This window comes from Vulpes lagopus, chromosome 3 (genome assembly GCF_018345385.1).
Source record: "Vulpes lagopus strain Blue_001 chromosome 3, ASM1834538v1, whole genome shotgun sequence".
In the NCBI taxonomy this organism is placed as follows: Eukaryota; Metazoa; Chordata; class Mammalia; order Carnivora; family Canidae; genus Vulpes; species Vulpes lagopus.
The window spans coordinates 137,827,239-137,850,936 of record NC_054826.1 but is presented as its reverse complement, the minus strand read 5'-3'; the positions used below and the strand labels follow the sequence as shown (position 1 = coordinate 137,850,936).

Here is a 23,698-nt window from a genome sequence, read left to right as displayed (position 1 = left end):
GTCCCCTGCCACAGGAAAGCAGTACCTTTGCTGGGGATGCTGGTTCACCTGGCCCTATGCAGGACAGGAAGACATTGAGGCAAGTGGAAGACTGTTTTCTCAGAGGCCACAAAGCACATAACAAAAACAGATGGTCAGAAATGCAAATAGTGTGGAGGAGTAGACTGGGGAAAGCCCTTGAGATAGAGTGGTGAACCCCCCACAGTTGCCGCCCTCTTGGAGCTGGGCGGCAGCAACCTAGAAAACAACTAAATGAGATAAGGAGGCCACAGGACTAACACCACAGGGCCAGGAAGCTGAAAGAACATCAGGTTTGACTGTTTTGTCTTAAGCCAAGTCCACATCAGAGGCCCCTTGTCATCCCTTCACTGGCCGTCACAGGAATTCTACCCTGTGTATGTTGCTCTCAAGGACCAGGACATGAAACCTGCTAAGCTGGTGATAGACAGTCATGGAATGACTCCTGCCCAAATTCAGAGTAAGCTTCAGGAAGGGGAAAGATTCGAGGGGGGCATGGTTATTGGACTCGTTGACGCTGGAAAAAATTTCATGGTGAATGAAAAACTTCACTCCTGCCCACATCATGGAACTGGACTAACTTGAAGTTACTGTATCTGGCTATTTCAAATCCAAGATGGTTGCTAGAGCTAATATGTAGTGAGGGGACAGCATTTATTCCAAGGAGCAAAGGGGCAGGAGACATAAGGAGTATGGAGAGTAACACTGCGGAGAAACAAACTTTTTTCATGACCATGTTGGATATATTAATCATACTAAAATTAAATTGCCACCGAATTTGATAGTGCTATCCACTGAGAGCTATTCATATGCAGCATTTCTCCACTCGAGTTCGGTGTATCAGAGCAGAAGACTGGCTTTCTTTGTTAGATGTTTCTTTGTGCTCATTGAAAATATTTTGAGTATTTTGACCTTTATATATAAAAAAAGGAAAGAGTGCCAGTAAATATTTCTGTGTTGCTACTAATTTGATCCTGCTAATTTCTGGACTATATCAAAGAAGTAAGCTTAAGATGTTTTTTAAAAGCTTGTTATGGCCCAGAACATTGATTTGATGCCTCACTAAAGGGGCACAAATTTTGAAAAATAATTAGGTGATTGTTACAGTAATCCATATAAGAGAAGATAATAGGTATAACTAAAGCATTAGCAGTGGGAATGAGAGAAATAGATACAATAATTATTTAGGTAGAGTCAATATGTCCTTAAGTTTGAAGGAAGCACAAAGTGAGGAAGTTGCCTGGCTAACTAACCTGTTTCCATCCATTGGATAGACAGCAGTGAAGGAAAAGCTATTTTGATGGAGAATAGAGTCTGCTTTAGAAATACAAAATGTGTGATGCCCAGGAGGAGGGAGGGCATCTAGATGGAGAGGCCTCATAAGCAGTAGGAAGTGTGAGTTGGAGATGACAAGAGAAATCTGGGCTGAAGGGATAGGCTCATTGGCATGGCAATGGTAGCTGAAGTCACAGCAATGGACTTGACTACCCAGGGGACCAGTGGGGAGGGTAGAACAAGACTGGAACTCCGATGACTATCTGAAAGAAAGGTGGAAGGAGAAAAGGAAGACAGGAGACAGAGAAACCTTATACAAATAGAACGTAAGAGACCAAGGCCTTTGCATATCCTTTAGTTACCTGTGCTGGGTTACTGTGTGTTGCCAATAGCACCAAGGCACCAAAGAGGTTGGATGGAAGGTGACTGGCAGCATGATATACTGAAGCATGCCGGGACAGGAGTTAGGAGGTAGTCCCAAGACAACCTTCACCTTGGTCAATTGGTTTCTCCCCCATACGCAACGAGAGCATTGAGCTGGATGATCTCTGTGATGTTTGATTTGGAGCAGGGGTGGATGGATTGAGACTATGAGAAGATGTGAAAATTAATCCATTCATTCACTCAACAAATATTTATTAAGTTCCTATGATGTTCAGTTACTGTTTTAGCCACAGAGACGTGCTGATGAACTAGATAGACTATGAAAGCTGACACTGAGTCATGAAAACAGCTCATACACAAGGAAACAATTTTAATTAGAGTGTATTTTCAGTATTGATAAAAACTACAAAAGAAATATAAAATGGGTAAGGGGGAGATAGGGTGATTTGGCTAGACTTCTTTAAGTAGCTGTGATGCATAAAATGAGGACACCTTAATGCAAAGGGCTTGCTGAAGAAGATTTCTGGAAAGAGGACAGCAAGTGCAAAGGTCTGCACCAGGAATGACTTGCATGGGGCGCCCGGGTGGCTCAGTCGGCTAAGCGTCCAACTCTTGATTTCAGCTCAGGTCATGATCTCAGGGTTGTGAGATCCAGCCTGGAGTCAGGCTCTGTGCTGGACATAGAACCTGCTTGAGATTTTCTCTCTTCCTTTCCCTGTGTCCCTCTCCAGCACCCACACTCTCTCTCTTTAGATAAAGAGGCGGGAAAAAGGAATGACTTGCATATCTGAGAACCAATAGGAAGGGAGAAATGAAGCGAAACCAATGCAAAGAGTGAGCTGTGGATGATGAGTTATCAGCAGAAACCAGTCCTCACTGACCCTGGTAAGACTTTAGATTTCCTTGTGGCTGGGAACGTAATGGAGCGTTTTGTAGGGGTTAAGGACTTGATCTGCTTTATATTCTTAAAAATTCACGTTGATAGCTGTGTAGACCAAAGATGTGTGGAAATAGAAGCAGGGAAACTGGGTAGAAGTCAATGGTTTCAGTAATCCAGGTGAGAGAAGATGGGGTTGGATTAAGATGGTAGATCGAGAGGTAGAATTAGCCTTAATTGCACACCGACTGCATCTGGGCTTTATTCCAAGTACTTTATATGTGTTAACATTATTTTTACATATAACCCTGTGATATTGTTATCTCCCTTTTCGTATGAGGATACTGAAGCACTCGTTCAGCATTACTCTGCTAGTAAGAGGCAGGCCCAAGCTTCAAACCCAGGCAACGTAGCTCCAAACTTTGCCTGCTTAAACTGTGTGCTACACAAAATTGGGATACATTTCAAAGATGCAGCTAGCTTAGAACTTGATGGCTCTGATGTTGGGTACAAAAGAAAGGACACGAATCAAAGAGGACTCCTTGAACTTTTTAGAATTTTATTGTGAACAACGGTGCAACATTTAATCATATGGAGAGGGCTAGACAGAAGAGACGGGAACAAGAGCTCTGCCTGGAACACATCGAATTCAAGATGCCACATAGACCACCAGGTGAAGGCATTCAGTGGGCACTCTGAGCCTTCTGATGCCTGACAAATGACAACGCTGTTTAAATACAAGATCAAAGCAATCTAGCATAACGTTAGAGAAGTACTCTGCTGGGATCGGTCTCTCAGCCTTTTCATATACTCTTAGTCAGATGCAGTTTCCACATGGGGAACGGAGTGGGGTGTTTTATTAATACAGCACAGCAAAACATCCAAGTCAGCCAAGCTCTCACTTTCATCAGCAGCCAGGCAGTCAGTGAGCAAATTCAAATTCTTTTTTAAAGATTTTATTTATTTATTCATGAGAGACACAGAGAGAGAGAGGTAGACACACAGGCAGAGGGAGAAGCAGGCTCCCTGTGGGGAGCGTGATGCAGGACTCGATCCCAGGACTCCGGGATCATGACTTGAGCCAAAGGCAGATGCTCAATCACTGAGCCACCCAGGCACCCCTAAGCAAATGTTTTTAATGAGAAATTCTCAAAAATCTCATGGCTTCAGGACTTAGGAGCACCACATACTGCAAGCCTTCACTTTCTAGCATTTCTAAGAGGGAAGTTCTCTCAACTAGAGAAGTAAAGCTGCCTTTGGCATGGCCACCCCAGCATTCTCGCCTTCCCTGCTGCCTGTTGGTTTCTGAACTTTGTCTGCATAGCCCATGATAGGACAATCCCAACCTGCTTGGACTTACTAAATCCTGCCCCCTGTCCCCATCACCCCCCACTCCAACCTCAGTATTTGACTTTTCACTTCATGTGATCTCAGATGATCCAACACTTTTGGATAGACCTCAAGCTCAAGATTCATCCTCCTGGTCCTGCCTACTCCTTTCTGTGCTAAGCCTGGTATCTACTGAGCACTTACCTGGAGCAAAATACCACGCTGCAAATGCTCTCTACCCTGGTTGGTATGGCGGTGCTTAGATAGATATGTTTTTCGATGTTCATCAAATCACATGCTTACATACTTCAACTTAAAAACCCCCCAATTTGGGATGCCTGGGTGGCTCAGGGCATGATCCTGGGGTCTCAGGATCGAGTCCCCCATTGGGTTCCCTGCATGGAGCCTGCTTCTCCCTCTGCCTATATCTCTGCCTCTCTCTGTGTGTGTCTCTTGTGAATAAATAAATAAAATCTTAAAAAAAAAAACTCAGTTTGAGGGCACCTGGGTGGCTTGGTCAATGGAGCATCTGACCCTTGATCTCAGCTCAGGTCCTGGTCTCAGGGTCATGACTTTAAGCCCTGAAGGAAGCCACCCAGGGAGCCTACTTTAAATAAAAGCCTCAATGGGCAGCCCTGGTGGCTCAGTGGTTTAGCACCGCCTTCAGCCCAGGGACTGATCCTGGAGACCCAGGATCAAGTCCCACGTCAGGCTCCTTGCATGGAGCTTGCTTCTCCCTCTGCCTGTGTCTCTGCCTCTTTCTCTCTCTCTCTCTCTCTCTCTCTCTCTCTCTCTCTATGTGTGTGTGTCTCTCATGAATAAATAAATAAAATCTTAAAAAAATAAATAAAAGCCTCGATTTGAAAATAGTATTATACTAGGTGCTTCTCAAATAAATTTTTTTTGCCTTGTGAAGCTTATAATCCAAAGAAGGTATAATGCCGAATAATTGGAGATAACATCTATGTATGGAGTAACCCCAAAATAAATGTTACAGAAATTGAATAATAAAACTGCACAGAGAAGATGGCACTTGACTTCTTTGAGCATTAGGTGTTTCATAGACTAGAGCAGCAGAGAGAAGAGGAAGATTTTAGGTAAGGAAAATAGTTGGAGCAAAGGTGCAGATGAGGGACTAAGAAGAAATCTGGGGAGACAGTGAGTAGATGAGCCTGGACTTCTTTTGAGAAACAGTGAAAAATAATATTGAGACGGACCCAACCTACCGAGTCTCTTAAATGTCAAGATAAGAAGTTTAGAAAGGATTGTGTGTGAGGCAAGGAGCTATCGAAAGTGATTGAGCCAAAGAAGGATGTAATCTATGTTTTTAAAGGAAATCTACTCCACCTCCCACACACATTCCACTGCAGAATGGTTGGTTTATGTGACTTGTGGTTTGAGGTATAGTGTTTACAACATATACTCCTTAACAAGGCCTTCTGGGACATGGGTCAAAGAAAAATGTCCCTGTTCTGGGTGTTCATTCGGCTTTCCATGTAGCCATGGCCTTGTTTTCATTTTGTTCCTGGCCTTTTACTATCTTTTTTCTGAGTTCTATACCAGTTGTATCTTCACATTTTCCATCCACCTTTATTTATTTATTTATTTATTTGTTTGTTTGTTTGTTTATTTATTTATACCTCTGAACCTTTTATTGGTCTCCTGCTCCTCAAAGGGCACCCTGTTTCTGCTGCCTCAATGTGTCAGAATTTTGGTGTCGTTAGTCTTAGACACCACCTTGCCATCCACGATCTTGCGGGTGGTGGTCTTCTGGATGGTCTGCAAGGAGTTGCTGTTGTCCAGGGCATCAATAAGACGGAAGTCCTCTCCATCTTCCAACAGGCAACAGTAGGTGGCAATCAGCCTCCAGCCTGACCTTGACATTCAGTAGGGCCACATACTCCTGGGCCTGGCACTGCCCCTCTGCCCGGGTCTGGGACAGCTCTGACTCCAGGTGCAGCAGATCCCCCTTGAGCTGTTCCATCTGCGTCATGTAGTGGGTCTTGACCTCCCTCAGGCTGTTCTCCAAGCTGGCCTTCAGGTTTCTTATTGAGTTCATGGTTGATCTCCAAGGACTGGGCAGTACATCTCAGCTCTGTGAGGGTCATCTCAGCTTCTCCTATCTCAGCGGTCTGTGTGGTGACCCCTGTGGTGCTCTCCTTCATCTGCTGGGACCAGTACTTGTCCAGATCCTCCCGGTTCTTCTGAGCCAGCTCGTCATACTGGGCCCAGATATCTGCCATGATCTTGCTGAGGCCCTGAGATTTGGGGGCATCCAACTCCACCGTCAACCCAGAGTTGGCGATTTGGTTTTGTAGACCCTTTACTTCCTCTTCGTGGTTCTTCTTCATGAAGAGCAGCTCCTCCTTGAGATCCTTGATCTCTGTCTCTAGCTGCAGCCAAGTGACATTGGTGTCATCAATGACCTTGCGGAGGTCCTGGAGTCACTCTCCACAGACTGTGCATGGCCAGCTCTGTCTCATACTTGGAAGTCATCAGCAGCAAGCCAGGCATTGTCAATCTGCAAAATGATATGGGCATTGTCCACAGCACTTGCAAAGATCTGAGCCCTCAGGTCCTTGATGGTTTTGAAGTAATGCCTCCCGTCTCTGACCTGGGGTCCCTTCTTCTCCAAGTGTTCCCGGATTTTCATCTCCAGTCTCTGATTATCAGCCTCCAGGCTCCACACCCTCTCCAGGTAAGAAACCAGGTGGTCATTCAGATGTTGCATGGTCTCCTTCTCGCCCTGGATGCCCCCTATGCCCGCCAGACCCCTGGCCATCCCCACAGCCGGGCCCCCAACCTCCCCTGAAGCTGGTGGAGCTCTCTTTCATGGAAATCTGGGAGCCCAAGCCCCCCACGCCTGCATAGACCCTGGTTGCACTGATGCTGGTTGGCCGACCCGGTGGCTGGGTGACTGCTCGGAGCCCAGGGACCGGTAGTTGGAAGAGAAGGAGGAGCAGGTGGTGGAGCTCATACTGTTCGGAGAGTAAGAGGGTGACACGGGAGGCCAGGACTCAGGCTCGGGCCAGGAACTCCATCCACCTTTAAAATGTGTGGTGACTTGTGTCAAGCGCCCTCAGGCTCATCTGCTATTCTAACTGCCTTTTACTAAGGTATTTTTGGTAACAGAGAAGAAATCAATCCTTCGATCTTTATTTTCCTTAGTTCTTTTGCTATGTGGAATACTGCTGACTTCTCCCTTTTTTAGAATTCTCTTTTTCCTTGAATCCATTCAAAGCATGACCCTTGTTCTCTTCTTGCTTCTGTGGGTGACTTTCTGTCTCTCACTAGTTTTTCTACTATTCCAACATCCTCACCATTAAACCGTTCCTCAAGTCTGTCATCATCCTCTTCTTCTACCCTTCTGCCAACCATCTCACCCATGCCGACCTCTTTGATTATCTTCTTGGGGCGGATGGCTCTTGACATGGCTCTTCTCTTGGTTCTGCTCCAAGGCCCATCCAGCAAGTCAGCTCAACATATTCCAAAACAAATCTAAGGTTGCCTTCCTGTGACTTTCCTGTTTCTGTGAATGGCATCATTGGATAACTCTACGTCTACTTAATTTTTACTGAAAATGTACTCCTTAAAACTCTGATGTAGCCTGTAAATCCCCTCCCCTATATTTCTTGCCAACATTTGAAACTTTTTAGCCAATGAAGAGTTTGTCTTATCATTTGCATGTTGTTTTCCATCTATCTCTTTTTCCAATTTCCCTGTTATCTACTGGGTCAAGCCTTCATTGCCCATTACACAGACCATTTAAGATTCCATAAAGAAGCTTACTTGAATGCAACCTATCCACTGCTGCCAAAATATTCTTAAGACATTGTGCTAGTCCTTTACTTGAAATCCTTCAGTGAGTTCCATTCATTCAAAGAAATAAAGCCAAATACCTTCTGCCAGCATTTGCAGCTCTCGCTACACTGAATCCAACCTTCTCTTCCAAGTTTATATATATCTCACCACTCTCTATCCAGTACTCTTCGACCTGTCCAAACTCAACTACTTACTGTTTCCTGGACATTTCTCATACTTTTCTACCCCCATGCTCTTGCTTACACTGCCTGCCATGATTAGACATGCCAAATAACCACCTGCCTCCATTGCACAAGGTCCACTTCAAATTCATGCCATACCAGCTACATACTAGGGAAATGAGCTTTTGCAAGAGATTGGGGAACTTCACATGTACTTTTACATTAAAGTACCCAGAGCAGTGCCTAGTGCAAACTAAGTTCTCAATCAATGAATGTGGGAATGTCATCTGAATATAGATATATTTTCCTTTATGTTTCCAACTGGTTGCCAGCATTTCTCTTAATAGGACTTTTAAAAAAATTTTTAACACCTGCTTCTAATTCACAAATACATTTTCATCATAAAATATTTGGTAAAATGCTAAAGGCTTCTTGCTATCTCCGATCTAGTTCTCCAAGGAGGGAATTACTGTCAGCCATGTCATATAGATCTTCCCAGATCTATTTCTGTCCATTTATGTGTCCCTATACAAATTAGTAGTTATGTTTATAAATGGTGAATTATCATATGTTATGTGATAAGAGTGATGAATTCTAAATTTACAGTTTACATATGGATATAAAATAACCATAATCAGTATCATTTTTAATCCTTATAAGCATGTAGGTATACATAATAATAATGTTACATGTGTTGGACATTTTACTTTGCTAGTCACTCAGGTGTTTTGGGTAAGTAAATCTTATAACCACTAGATAGCTACTATTATCATCTTTGTAGAGATGAAGAACTGTAGTCCTATCAAGATTTGGTAACATACTTAGGGCCATACTTCCAGCTAACAAATGGAAGAACTGGAGTTCTGACCTAGAAAGTCTGGCTCCAGAGCTTATTCCCTTACATGCCTCACTCTACTGTCCATGATCCTGTCTACTAAGGCAGGAAACTGTTTACTGTGCATGGCCCTGTTAAATAATTTAGTGTTTGTGACTATATCTCTGGGTCTCTCCTCCACTGTGGTGGTAGGTGCTTGGTCCCTGGGCTCAAGTCTCCCTAACTGCTCACATACTTCTGATGACTGCATGATAGGCATCGTCATATGATTCAGTTGTTTATGTAGAGAGGAAAAGGAGAACAAACTTAAACAATGACTTATTTATATTCATCTTTACAACCTGTATAAGTTCCTGGGAACAAAGACCATGTCCCTCTTGTCCATCACCATTTCCCCAATGCTTGCCAAATAGTAAGCAGGCAGCAAATATGTGTGGAAATGAATGGAATTGTACACAATTGACCAGGGAACTTCTGAGTCAGTGTGTTTCCCATTCCAATAATTGAGGGGTAGATATGGAAGCCATGGGGGCGAAGAAGGGACTGAAAAGAAGGAACTAAACTATTTAGTTAGTTTTCTTATTTTTATCAAATGAATGCATATAGTAAAAAAGTAAACAGAAAGGTATATAATGAAAAGCACCAACCCTCTGCTCTACCCCTCTCCATTATCATTCCTTTCCTAGGGGCAATCACTTGAACCTTTTTTCTATTTTTAGTTCTAGTGCTTAGCTCCATATCTTCAAATAATGTGTCTATATGACTTCTTAATGAACCAGCTTTACACATTATCATTCTCTTTCCATGAAGCAACATTGAGGATATATGAGCTTATTCTTTAAACCATGAGTATGTGGTAGACTTGGCATAGTGGAAAACGACCCCATTTCTAGTCTAAGCATTTGGTAGGGCTTCCTGTGCATAGTTCTATTAAGACAATTGCCATACCATCCAAAAACATAAATTTTCTCGCTCGTTCCCCCGTGAGAAGCTGAACAATGGGAGGATAACAGTTTACCTCCGATTGTGTAACCCCAGACCTATCAGTATCTTCTAGATAGCCAGTGAACTTATGACATTTACTTATTGAATGAATTAATGACTTGTATTGACAAAGTTACTGGGAAGCTGATGAGGCATGAAAAAGCTAAGATCTGGGATCCCTGGGTGGCGCAGCGGTTTGGCGCCTGCCTTTGGCCCAGGGCGCAATCCTGGAGACCCGGGATCGAATCCCACATCGGGCTCCCGGTGCATGGAGCTTGCTTCTCCCTCTGCCTGTGTCTCTGCCTCTCTCTCTCTCTCTCTCTCTCTGACTATCATAAATAAATAAAAATTTAAAAAAAAAAAAAAAGCTAAGATCTCAGGGACCAATCATCCAAGAAGCAAGTGAACAACTGGTTTCAAGGTCGACTGACCAAATCTTCCTGCCACCCCAAATAGCCAAAACCTGAGATGGCCAGACACTGCACTGAACATGGAGAGTCTGCATCTCCAGTGAAGGGAAGTGTCCTCATAGTTCCTCAGTAAGCAATAATATGAGATGTTTAAATATAAATGTTATCTTTACATCTGGAACTAATTTTGAGTAATATAAAGTCATAATTGGTACATTATTTTACTGATTATTTAAATTGATCTTTTCAAAAAAAAAAATAAATTGATCTTTTCAAAAAAGAGTTGGAGATTTATTCCATTTTTAACCAATATTTCAAAAACTAATTTTAGTCACTTCTCACTTTATTATAATCCATAGTCTACAGTTAGAACCCAATAATTACATACCCAAGCCCACCATTAACTATCTTAGAAAGATCCTCTCAAACTAGACTTTTCTCTTTATTTCCTATCCCAGTCAATGGCATCTCCATTGACTAACCCAAGCCCAAAACTTCCTTTATTTTATTTTATTTTATGTTTTATTTTATTTTATTTTATTTTACTTTATTTATTTATTTATTTATTTAATTTTTTAGAATATTTTATTTTCAAGTTATCTCTTCACTTAATGTGGGACTCAAACAACCCCAAGATCAAGAGTCGCATGCTCGAGAGACTGAGCCAGGCAGGCATCTCAAACCAGTTTTATGGACCTCTCCCTCGTCCCCTACATATATTCAGTGACCAGACCCTATTGGCTCTATTTTCACTATATTCCTTATACTTGTCTCCTCTCCCGACCCCCTGAATTCAGTCAGGTTGTCATTATCTTTTCCTGATGTCCTTGCAATAGTCTTCTGCTTCACTTTCCCTCTTTACTTAACAATCCCTCTGCCACATGCTGCCAGAGTGGTCTTTCAAAAATACAAATCCTATGGTATTTCTTTTTCTTTTTCTTTTTCTTTTTTTTTTCTTTTTTGGTATTTCTTAAATACACCCAAGTTGCTTGAATGACTTCCCTTTCCTTCCCCCCATTCTCTCCTTGGGGCAGGCTATCCTAAAGCTTAGCATTAGTTGATCTATTGATCCTGATTTGTCCAGAAAAAAACCAATTTCACTGGCCTCAGCATATTTACTGATAGCAACCCTTTGGTCATTCTAAAACTTCCGCAGTGTATATGTTTGCTAGGGCTGGCTTAAACAACAGAAATTTATTTTCTCTCAGTCCTGGAGGCTGGCAGTCTGAGATTAAGGTGTTGGCAGATTTAGTTTCTTTCGAAGCTTCTCTCCGTGGCTTGTAGATGACCACCTTCTTGCTATATCCTCATGTGGACCTTTCTCTGTGAATGTGTATCCCTGGTGTCTTGCCCTGTGCGCCCTAATCTCCTCCTCTTCTTCTTCTTCTTCTTCTTCTTCTTCTTCTTCTTCTTCTTCTTCTTCTTCTTCTTCTTCTTCTTCTTCTTCTTCTTCTTCTTCTTCTTCTTCCTTCTTCTTCTTCCTTCTTCTTCTTTCTTCTTCTTCTTCTTCTTCTTCTTCTTCTTCTTCTTCTTCTTTATTCTTCTTCTTCTTCTTCTTCTTCTTCTTCTTCTTCTTCTTCTTCTTCAGATTTCTCTATCTATCTATCTATCTATCTATTTATTTTAGAGAAAGAGAGTGAAAGAGGTAAGTGAGGGAAAGGGCAGAAGGAAAGGGAGAGAGAATCCACAAGCAGACTCCTCACTAAGTGCAGAGCCTCACATGGGGCTTGATCCCAGGACCCTGAGATCATAACCTGACCTGAAACCAAGAGTTGGACACTTAGCCACCTAGGCATCCCAAATCTCCTTTTCTTATAAGGACACCGATCAGATTAGACCAGAACCCACTCTAGTAGCCTCATTTTAATACCTAATTACCTCTTTAAAGGCCTTATCTCCCAAAACTTATCAGTCAAATTCTGAGTTAGTAGGGGTTAAGACTTTAACATATGAATTCTAGGGGCACACAGTTCAGTCTACCACACCTAGACTGAACAACATATAAAGTTATACTACTTAAAATAGGTCCTCTGCACCTTCAGCATAGCTCCTAGAGGAGGAAGTGGAAGACAGTGCTAAAATTCAGGAAGACTGGGAGTATCGTGTCTGTCTGGGAATTCCTGATATACCTCCACAGCCAAAAGATTGAGAGAACAGGATTGAGGGAGAGGACTGACAGGATAGGTAACTGCAAAGTTGGTGCTCAGGATGGAACCCCAGTTCTTGGTGGTATGTGGAGAGTAGACGAGGACAGTGAGGCACAAGCACAGGGATGCAGGAAATGCTGAAATTCAGAGGCTCCTGTGCCCAGGCCTACTTCTGGGTGTCCCGGATATACAGGCTGGTCACAGCAAGTCTCAGTTCTGGGCCTCACCTCCACAATGGGATCCATGCTCCTACCATATACTGCCTGCCCCCAGTTGATCGATTCTGGCACAATTTGAGTGTCAACTCTGGGGAGCAAGAATCCGCATACCCAGAGGTTTCTCATAATTCTAGGGTATTCAGGTCTGTTGAATCACATGGAAATATAAATTACTAGTTTCACTACCATAGAAAGTAATCATTTATATTGCATTGAAATACATCAATGTATAATAATTCTATGAATGAAACTATTGCTTCCAAGATTCATTAAACATCAAAATATTATTCGAGTGAAGTCTTGCTCAGAGAAATGAGAATGATTTTTTAATTCTTTGTGAAATGTGACTTTTATCAGCGATGTGATTAGGTGCATAATCTGGGACGCCTGCGTGGCTCAGTGGTTGAGCATCTGCCTTCCGCTCAGGGTGTGATCCCGCGGTCCAGGGATCGAGTCCCACGTGGGGCTCCTTCCAGGGACCCTGCTTCTCCCTCTGCCTGTGTCTCTGCCTCTCTCTGTGTCTCTCATGAATAAATAAATAAAATATTTTAAAAAAGTTACAATTTAAAAAAAAATAAAAAGTTACAATTTGGGGAAAATAACACTAGGCTTTGGCTCATTAAAGCCAATATATAGGTCAAAGAGTTTTATGAGACTCGGTTAATCATGTGTAACTTAAAGAATTTGTTTTTTGTCTTTGAATCAGTTGTCCAATGTGTTTCCAGAAAAAGAAGACATGGGATTATTAAACTCAATAAATAGCAACAAAAAGCTGCTTCATCTCACCTACCCACTGTGGAAAACAAAGGATTAGTTTTCACACAAACACAAATTCATTAATATAAAATAAAGAGTATTTCATATCAATGTGTTCTCTTTCTTTTGAAAGTGCTAAGTATTATTTCATTTTATATAATACATCTCTGTCAGTGATATGTCTGTCTTTCTTCTATCTCGATATAACGGAATATTGTATTTCATTGTATTTAGGTTTTCAAAATACTTTTCAAGAAGAAAACCTATTCTCATTTCACTGTAGCTAGAGGATTAATTTAAGTCTTTATGTATTTACTCTTAACTCAACTGCCATGGGTGGTAAAAGCTATATGGACATCCTTACATGCAACCCAGGCATATGGATGAATGACAGAAGGAAACTGGCTGCCAGTGACATGTTTTACCTTTGGAACTCAACTGTTACTGATATAGGACTTTGATATGCTGGATAAAAATTAGAATTATTAGTTTCTATTTGAGAGGTGATCTGGATGAGGGTAAGGAGGTATGATACAGTCATATGACTAGGAGTTCTTAGGATGGAAACAATTTCTAATGATTATTAAGGGGGAAAAAGAGAAAAAAATTATTAAAAGTCTTCCTTCAAAAGAGTTTTAATGCTAGGACTTGTTCTAAGCTACAAATATTGAAAAACATTTAAAAAGATCTATATCCCTTTAATGATAAGTCATTAATTTCTATGACTTACTGAGTTACTTAAAAATATATGAAGTTTAAGTATTTACCATTCTTGCTTTGTTTCTCCTACATGCTCAAAGTAGTACGTTCTATATACTCTATAAACTAAACCTCTGTAAAAGAAATTTAATATTAGAAGGCTTGTCAATTAAGCATAATACAATAATTCTGTGTCTTACTAGAAAGTTTAAATGGCTAGGATTTCCCCTTTATCCATTGTGTTCCTATGGCTGCTATAATAATCAGAAACTTAGTAACTTGCAACAGCACAATTTCTTCTCTTATTGCTCTGTGGGTCAGAAGACAGAAATTGAGTCTCATAAGCTTAAACTCAAGGTGCCAAAGGTGTCAGCGAAATGAGTTTCTTTCTTTCTTTCATTTTCTTTCTTTCTTTCTTTCCTTCTTTCTTTCTTTCTTTCTTTCTTCTTTCTTTCTTTAATTCTTTCTTTCTTCCTTTCACTTTCTTTCTTTCTTTTTTTTCTTTTTTTAAGAATTTATTTTTAGGTAACCTCTACACCCAACATGGGACTCAAATTTCCAACCCTGAGATCAAGAGTTCCATTCTGTCCCAACTGGGCCAGCCAGGTGCTCCAGGATTGGTTTCTTCTGAAGACTCTAAGAGAGAATCTATTTCCTGCCTTTTCTTGCTTCTAAAGGCTTCTTGCATTCCTTGGCTCATGACCCCTTATTCACATCTCTCCATCTTTGTCACATATCTTTGGACTGACTTTAGTCCCTCTGCCCTCTGATTAAAGGATTACGTTTGACCCACTCAGGTAATCTAGGTTATCCTCTCCATCTCAATCCTTAACTGAATCACATGGGCAAAGTCCCTTTTGCCATATAAACAGCATACTTAGAAGTTTTGAGGATTAGAATGTGAATATCTTTGGTTGGGAGAGAGGAGGCATTATTCAACCTTACTGACAATCTATTTTTATACTATTGCATTATATTTTTGTACATTTATTTTTATCACAAGGTATTATAACAAACAGTGTCATTTGGGCTCGTTTTAAAGTCACTCAGTATTTATAGGAAACAAACTGAGGATTGCAGGAGGGGAGGTGGGTAGGGGGATGGGGTAACTGGGTGATGGGCATTAAGGAGGGCACTTGACAGAATGAGCGCTGTTACATGCAATTGATGCATCCCTAAATTCTATCTCTGAAACTAAAAATACACTATATGCTAAATTGAACTTAAATAAATAAAATAAAATACTCAGCTTATATAATGGACATTGCCTTTTATGATTCTCCTAATGGATTTGTGGGATGTAAAATCCAAATTCTTGCTACAGAAGTTCAAGGGGCCAGATCTTCCCTCCTCCTGTGCCCTAGCATTAGGGCTGTGGTCCTATGGCCTTAGCTCAGCCCATATGGGCTCCACCTCCATGTCACAGAGACAATTCAGACCTTCTTCACAGCTGGGCGGTGGCAACCAGGCAGGGGCCAGTGGCAGCATATCCATACAGCTCCTGTGGCACAAACACCAGTTATACTTTCTGCTGCCTAATATCTCCTGATTCCTGCCATTTCTTTCCTGGTATGGGTTTCCAACCTTCCTTTTTAAGAGCTACTTATTATCTTTCTTTCCTTTGGTTTATTAAAAATTGAAGTATAGTTGACATATAGCATTATATTAATTTCAGGTGTGCAGCATAATAATTCAATACTTGTATGCACTGGGAAATCATCACCACATTTAGCCTGGTTAACAACTATCACCTTCCATAGTTACAAAAATAATTTTTTTTCTTGTAATGAGAACTTTTAAGATCTACTCTTAGCCGTTTTCAAATACACAATACATGTTAACCATAGTCACTATGCTGTACATTGCATCCCCTAGGACTTACTGATTTTATAATTGGAAGTGTATGTACCTTTTGACTCTCTTCACCCATTTCACCCATACCCACTCCCCACCTCTGGCAACCACCAAACTGTTCTCTATGAGCTTGGTTTTGTTTTTGTTTATTTAAGATTCCACATATAAGTGAGATCATATGGCATTTGTCTTTTTTTTTGTTTTAAGATTTTATTTATTATTTATTTATTTATTTATTTGAGATAGAGAAAAAGAGCAAGAGAAAGAGCACAAGCAGGAGGCAGGGAGAGAGGGAGAAGCAGACGCCCCATTAAGCAGGTAGCTCAATGTGGGCTCAAGCACAGGAACCTGGGATCATGACCTGAGCTAAAGGCAGGTGCTTAACCGACTGAGCTCCCCAATATTGGTCTTTCTGTGTCCGACTTATTTCATTTAGCATAAAGCTTTCAAGGTCCATGCATATTTTTGCAAAGAGCAAAATTTTCATTATTTTTAATGGTTTAATAATATTCCTGCATGTGCGTGTACCATATTTTCTTTTTTTTTTAAATTTTTTATTGGAGTTCAATTTGCCAACATATAGCACAATATCAGTGCTCATCCTTTCACATGCCCCCCTCAGTGCCCATCACTCAGTCACCCCAACCCCTGCCCACCTCCCTTTCCACTACCCCTTGTTTGTTTCCCAGACTTAGGTGTCCCTCATGTTTTGTTACCCTCACTGATATTTTCACTCATTTTCTCTCCTTTCCCCTCCATTCCCTTTCACTACTTTTTATATTCCCCAAATGAATGAAACCGTATAACGTTTGTCCTTCTCCGATTGATTGACTTACTTCACTCAGCATAATACCCTCCACTTCCATCCACATCGAACCAAATGGGTATTTGTCATTTCTAACGGCTGAGTAATATTCCACTGTATACATAGACCACATCTTCTTATCCATTCATCTGTCGATGGACACCGAGGGTCCTTCCACAGTTTGGCTATTGTGGACATTGCTACTATAAACATTGGGGTGCGGGTGTCCCGGCGTCTCACTGCATCATATTTTCTTTACCCATTCATCCACTGATGGACACTTAGGTTGTTTCCATATCTTGGCTATTGTAAATAAAGCTACAATACCATATGGATATATGGGGTGCCTGGGTGGCTCAGTCGGTTGGTCTTCAGCTTATGTCATGATCCTGGGGTCGTGGGATTAAGCCCTGCATCCGGCTCCCTGCTCCATGGGAAGCCTGCTTCTCCTTCTCCCTCTGTCTGCCATTCCCCCGGCTTGGGTGCTCTGTGTGTCAAATAAATAAATAAAATCTTTTTTTAAAAAAGCTGCAATAGCATATGGGTGTACATATCTTTTTGAGTTAGTGTTTTTGTTTTCTTCAAAAGTGGAATTGTGGATCAAATGGTAATTCTATTTTTAAGTTTTTGAGGGACCTCCATACTATTTTACATTGGCTGCATCAATTTCCATTCCCACCAACAGTGCACAAGGTTTCCATTTTCTCTACATTTTCATCGATACTGATTATTTCTTGTATTTTTTATAATGGCCATTCTAACAGGTGTGAGATGATATCTCATTGCGATTTTGATTTACATTTCCCTGATAATTAGTAATATTGAACATCTTTCCATATGCCTGTTGGCCATTGATGTTTTCTTTGAGAAATGTCTATTCAGATCTTCTGCCCATCTTTTAATCATATCTTTTTTTTTTTTTGCTATTGCAAAAACTTCTAGTTGTAGAAGTTCTTTATATATTTTGGATATTAACCCCTTATCCAATATATTTTCTCCTATTCTGTGGGCTGCCTTTCACTTTGTTGATGGTTTATCATGGTCTTTCAAATGATTTTCTTTTATTTTTAATTTAGACTTAGTTTCTGTTGCTTTCACTTACAACATTTCATTAATACGGGGTTCTTTTTTATGATTTTTTAAATGATTGTAGTCTAGGAATCTCATCATAATAATGTGTCATTAATTCACTGAAAAAAATAATATCAGTAAGAGGGAAAGCATATATCGATCCAAGCTCTTAATCCCCTTAATGGTAGCTGTGAGATATACATCGCCTTTTAGGCAATATCAGGGAATGATTAATGTTTTGTTTAAGCATTGAGTTTACTTTTTATTTGGCATGACCAAAAATGGATTAAGTCTTAAATAACCAAATATTTAATCAACAGGCATTCCTTAGCCTTTAACCACAAGACAAATAGGAAAATACTAAATAGTTTTATTTGCCACAAGTCGATTTTCCTAATTCAGAAAGCTTGGGTATTACAGCAAATTTTGAAAACCGCAACACATTCATGTGACAGTGTTTGTGTTTAGCCCCTTCAGTGAGCAATATTTTACCCATAACACTTATTGAGTGCCTGCCATGTGCTAGCCTCTGTATGAGGTGCTGGGTACAAAGATGAATAAGGCTCCTGGCTCCTCATACAATGCCTGGCAGTGGCAAGAGACACTCAATGAATGCTTTTTGAATTAATGACATAATCCCTGCCTCTAAGGAGCTCTGTCCTGTGGGAAAGACAGACACCTAATTGTGGCATCCTCTGCTCTGTCAGTGCCCAAAATAGTGAATTTGAGTGCGAGGAAGTGTGGAGAGAACTGCTGGCATGTTTCAGATGCCTTCTTGAGTTCTTATCATGGTGTTGAGGTCACACCGTCCTGTTCAATGACACCTCTGGCTCTCTCAGAATTGTTATTCAGGCTCTCTTTGCAGGCTCTCATAGTTAAGCTGGTGACACTGTGTTTGAACTCCTATTAATAGGCCCAGTCAGCTCCTCGGCAGATTGCATCTTAACATCAAACAGCCAGAATCGCCAACAATGACTTCTTGGCGCAAAGCCAATCCTCAAGCATCAAAGTCATATTCCTTGCAAATCACCTCCACGTGATGATAAATACTGGCATCGGGATTCCAAACCAATTATCCCCTGGTGAAAGGCATATTCCTCAAGGGCAGGTTGGGCTTTATTTAAAAAACAGTAACATTGCTGGTGCTAGCCCTGAAATGTCAGCCATGGACACAAGAAACAGATGAGGGCAATATCCAGAAAAGGGTGTATAATTCACATCCCTTGCATTACACAAACCTAGAAAAATTCAAGAAAATGTGTTTGGGCACATTTCAAAAGTTTCTGGCTTGAAACCCCCCAGGAAAATCACTGACTCCTGTCTTGTCTGAAACTGTATAATGGAGTAGAAGCATGTGCTCCTAAATCTGCATCTCAGTGCCAGTGTTAGCTCTGTGATCTTTGGCAAATTGTTCTCTAAGCCTCGATCTCCCTATCTGTAAAATGAGGGATATTAAGACTCACTCTTAAGTCTGTTTTATGAAAGCAATAGCACATCAAGAGCCCAATAAAAGGTAGATGTGACTGTTAATTAGAGCCACTCTGTCAGGCATCATGCTAAGCACTTTATAAGCATTATTTTAGTTCTCATCTCAACTCAGTGAAGTAGGTATTTTAGCCCCAATAATAGATGAGTAAATGGAGATGAATAAATGGAGATTAATACCCACTCACCCAGATAGTGAGAGAAAGAGTGGATTCAGACTCAGGCTGGCTGACTGCTATGGCCAGGCTCTTACCCACACTGGGGTGCTCCTCCCTGACAGCCTTAGCATCCCCCCTTCACTGCCTCTCTCCTCTCTTGGGCTCCCATGACTCCCAGTGTTTCCATTGACCTCACCAGGAAAGGACAGGCATAATCACTGTGTTCCCAGATTCATCAGACGATCTGCTTTATGAGCCAGATTCTCATGGTAGACATGCAACAAAGGACCTCCTTAGGGATCTCCTGAGGTAGCTCAGTTTGAGATAAAATATTATTTTCGATCCAAGCAGCACAGTACTCCTGAATCGTGAGCAACTAAGCCATTAACTAAAACATATTGGAAAACACACTGGCTTTGGAGGGTCTGCAAACTTGTTTTTAAGTCTCTGCTCAGGGATTAGGAGCTGTGTAAATTTAATCAGGCGCTTAATCTCTGAGCCTGTTCTATTCTGAGTTAATGTATGTGGCTGGTCATTCTCTATTCCCCACCCCCAGATGCATTTGGCCCCCACCCTTCGCTGCCTTTTCTGTGCCCCCAAGGATTTCCTGTCTCCTACTAACTGCATTGCCAGGACTCCCTTACCATCTGGCTTTTGATTGGCTTTAGGAGTAGATCAGAAGGTGGGAAGAAAGAAGAAGCAAGATGAGTCGTCGGCCTCCTTCCACTGCTTCTATTCCACATCTTTGACGGTGGCTGGGTGACCCCTCTTCTTTGGTTTTGACTTTTCATGGACTTCTGATACACTGTTCCCACTCCTTAGCCCTTAGGTTCTAGGAGAAGTAATGTCTTCCTACTCTTGCAAGTCTGACTGCCTCAACATCCTTTGCTCTTGTGTACAATCTGTGTACAACCTCTGTAAGTAGTCTCTTCATTAAAATCTCCCTATTGAATCTTCTGAGTACCTTCTGTTTCTTGCTTAGAACCTGATAGGTACAGTAAGCAAAAAGATTTGAAAATTATAAAGCACTATCCTTAAAGATACAGGTCATCAAATTAGTGTTATTATTATTTGGCCATATTTTCACCATCAATACTATATTTTGAAGTTTGTAAAATGTTCCTGGTTTATCTAAATATTGTACTAGACCAGCAACTTAAGAATCAGAAGTCAGATCAAGGTAATATTGAATAAGGTGTACTTGGATATGGTTTTCTTCCCCTTTATAAATTAGGGAATGGTCAGAAAGCTGAATAGTTAACAGAATGGAAGTATTTCCAATCACAATTAAACTCTCCATCCTCAAGGGATGGATGCCTAAATGTAATATAGGTAGATTTTTTTTTTTGTAAATATGTTTGTGTTTGTGTGTGTCTATCTACACACACATGCATACATAGATGCATTTTTTTTTAAAGATTTGTTTATTTATTCATTCAGAGAGAGTGGGAGAGAGGCAGAGACACAGGCAGAGGGAGAAGCAGGCTCCATGCAGGGAGCCCGATGTGGGACTCGATCCTGGGTCTCCAGGATCACACCCCAGGCTGCAGGCGGTGCTAAACTGCTGCACCACCAGGGCTGCCCCATAGATGCATTTTTAAAAAGATTTTATTTATTTATTCATGAGAGAGACATACAGAGAGAGGCAGAGACACAGGCAGAGGGAGAAGCAGGCTCCCACGGGGAGCCCAATGTGGGACTTGATCCCAGGACTCGGGGATTGCAACCTGAGCCGATGGCAGACACTCAACCCCCGAGCCACCCAGGTACCCCCATAGATGCATTTTTTAGTGAAGAAACTACAGCAGTTGCTCCCACATACAGCTATTACAGTGACTCATTTTATTTTTGCTAGAAGGATCTCATTTTAGGGGCACCTGGGTGGCACAGTCAGTTAAGTGTCTGCCTTCAGCTCAGGTCATGATCTTATAGTCCAAGGATCAAGCCCAGCATCTGGTTCTCCGCTTGGCAGGTAGTCTGCTTCTCCCTCTCCCTCTTTCCTTGCTCATACTCCTTTCTCTTTCACTCTCAAATAAATAAATAAAAATCCTTTAAAAAAAAAAAGGGTCTCGGGGGATCCCTGGGTGGCGCAGTGGTTTGGCGCTTGCCTTTGGCCTAGGGCGCGATCCTGGAGACCCGGGATCGAATCCCACATCAGGCTCCTGCTGCATGGAGCCTGTTTCTCCCTCTGCCTGTGTCTCTGCCTCTCTCTGTCTCTCTGTGACTATCATAAATAAATAAAAATTAAAAAAAAAAAAAGTAACCCAAATGTTTAAAAAAAAAAAAAAAGGTCTCATTTTGGAAGTGGGAGTCTATATTCATGACAGGTGTATTTGAACATTAATAGTTTTACATAAAAGGGTAAGCCTATGCAATTCCTTTTTTAAAAATAATGGTTTTTTTAGCGATGCCTAGGTGGCATAGTCAGTTAAGTGTCCAGCTCTTGGCTGTCTAGCTCCTGGGATCAAGTTCCATGTCTGGCTCTGCACTCAGCACAGAGTCTGCATGAGATTCTCTCTCCCTCTCCCTCGGCCCCTCTTGCCCGTGCACTCTCTCTCTCTAAAGTAAATAAATAAACCTTTAAAAAATACTTTTTATAAGAATATAATTTTTCTCGATACTTTAAGAAAACATGCTTATTGCATATATATTTAAACTTTGCTTTTGTGGGCTGAGAAGTGAACTTCTGAATGACACTAAGGAAAAACAAAATCAATTCTCATTTTTGCCATTTTCCACAAGTTTCTTTTTCAAGGTGCCGTAATGATTTACATTATGTTCTCCAATCTATTTATGTGAGCAGGTATGTTAAAGTTCCTTGGGCAACAGAAGTTAATTCAAACATATTTAAGTAAAAGGAGTTTTACTAGAAGAATATACGGGGTAGTTCAGTTAGGCTTGGGGATGGAGTGAGCAGACCACTTCTTCAAGGCTCCACCTTCAGGAACTCTTGGCTATGAATGCTTTCTGACCTAGAGTCACCCTGCTCAGGATTCAAATCCTAGGAGAATCAGTCTGGCCTGGCTCGGGGCCCAGGAGCACTGCTTGGCCAAGGGAGTTGGGTCACTGGATTGGCAGTCCTGGCATGTGGAATAAAGCAGGCGGTTTGCCAAAGGCAAAGTGGGGTGCTGGAACCCGGAGAAGAGGGGAGAAGACTCCAGGCCAGCAAAAATACCAGAGTTTACCATAAGGTCTTCAGAGCATTTTGTGATGTATTAAGGTATTGGATATGGTACCTTCTTTTAAAATAATTTCCATAATTTGGACATTGGGACATTAAGGATATTACATGAACCTAAGGTTTATGTAAGGAGGCCACAGAGATGGTTCTTAAAAATTCTTGTAGAAACTACAATTTCTTTGCCCAGACCCCCCGAGAAGTATGCAGTTGGGCATGACACCTTCCTCCGTGATTCAGTTAATACAACTTACTTGGTAAAGGAGCAGTGAAGGTTTCCTAGTCACAGTGAAGATGAAATGGTATCTGCAGCAGCAAAGACTGTTACCCTTTCTCCAGCCCTCCTAACTAGGTTAGGATGTGGGGAGACTTTTTGGTTGACAAAATAGACACAAAATAAATCTTTAAGAGTAGTTATAAACTTTAGGGCACATGTGTTATGCAGATGCGCATGTTTTTCAGATCCACTTCTTTTCAATGAAATGCTGGGATGAATAGAAAGCATTTGCCCATGATGGCAGGCATTACGTCTGTTTGCTGGTTGCCGTCTTCCATGCCAAGTGGGCACTTGATTCAGATTTTTGGACTAAAGGTGTTGATGACTGAATGAAACAAAAAAGATCTTATGACAGGACAAGTTTGTTTTGCAAAATATTTCTTTAAAAAGTGAGCAATTTTTGCTTTCAGACTATGCAGAAACTGAAACTTTTGGAAGGAAAGAAGATTTGTTTCAGCTATTTCCTCTGTTTTGGATTTAGACTTACCAGTTTTAACTTTTTCTAATATACTACATAGTTGATTATTTATTGTTTGTTACCTGTCTCCCCTCGCCAGAAAGTAGATTGCACAGAGTCAAAGATCTTTTCCTGTTTTGTTTACTGCTGGGCTTCTAGTATGTGCTCAGTAAATAATCTGGATGGCTTAATACTACATAATTTGCTTCTTACTGTATTGATGATTAATTGGATGTCTCTTCTACTAGACTACAATCTCCATAGGGGAGGGATCTTTTTCTGTTTTATCCCAAGTACTTTGAACTGGACCTGCCACATGTTCTGTTTCAAGTAAACATTTGACAAATGGATGAATGAATGAATGAAATACTTTAACATAAGCCAATCTATCTCTATCCCTCAAATTATAGAAACATACTTAGAAGTGATTTAGGAGGCTGCTAAATTGAAGCTTTAACATAATATTTCCCTATTGAAGATAGCTTTTTAAAATTGAGA

At 41.1% G+C, this 23,698-nt stretch overlaps 1 long non-coding RNA gene and 1 pseudogene across 2 annotated transcripts in view; one reads left to right on the top strand and one right to left on the bottom strand.

Moving 5' to 3' along the window:
* The window catches only part of LOC121486458, a 57,140-nt gene that overhangs the window by 24,523 nt on the left and 8,919 nt on the right, over positions 1-23,698 (top strand). Inside the window, exons 7-8 of one of the 2 annotated variants that reach the window (XR_005986637.1) lie at positions 2,431-2,562; positions 13,167-13,262. This is a non-coding gene — a long non-coding RNA (uncharacterized LOC121486458). Of the gene's footprint in view, positions 1-2,430; positions 2,563-13,166; positions 13,263-23,698 lie in introns of those variants that run through there. The other variant, XR_005986636.1, reaches the window with a different exon arrangement.
* On the bottom strand, positions 5,579-7,186 carry LOC121486456 (annotated as a pseudogene).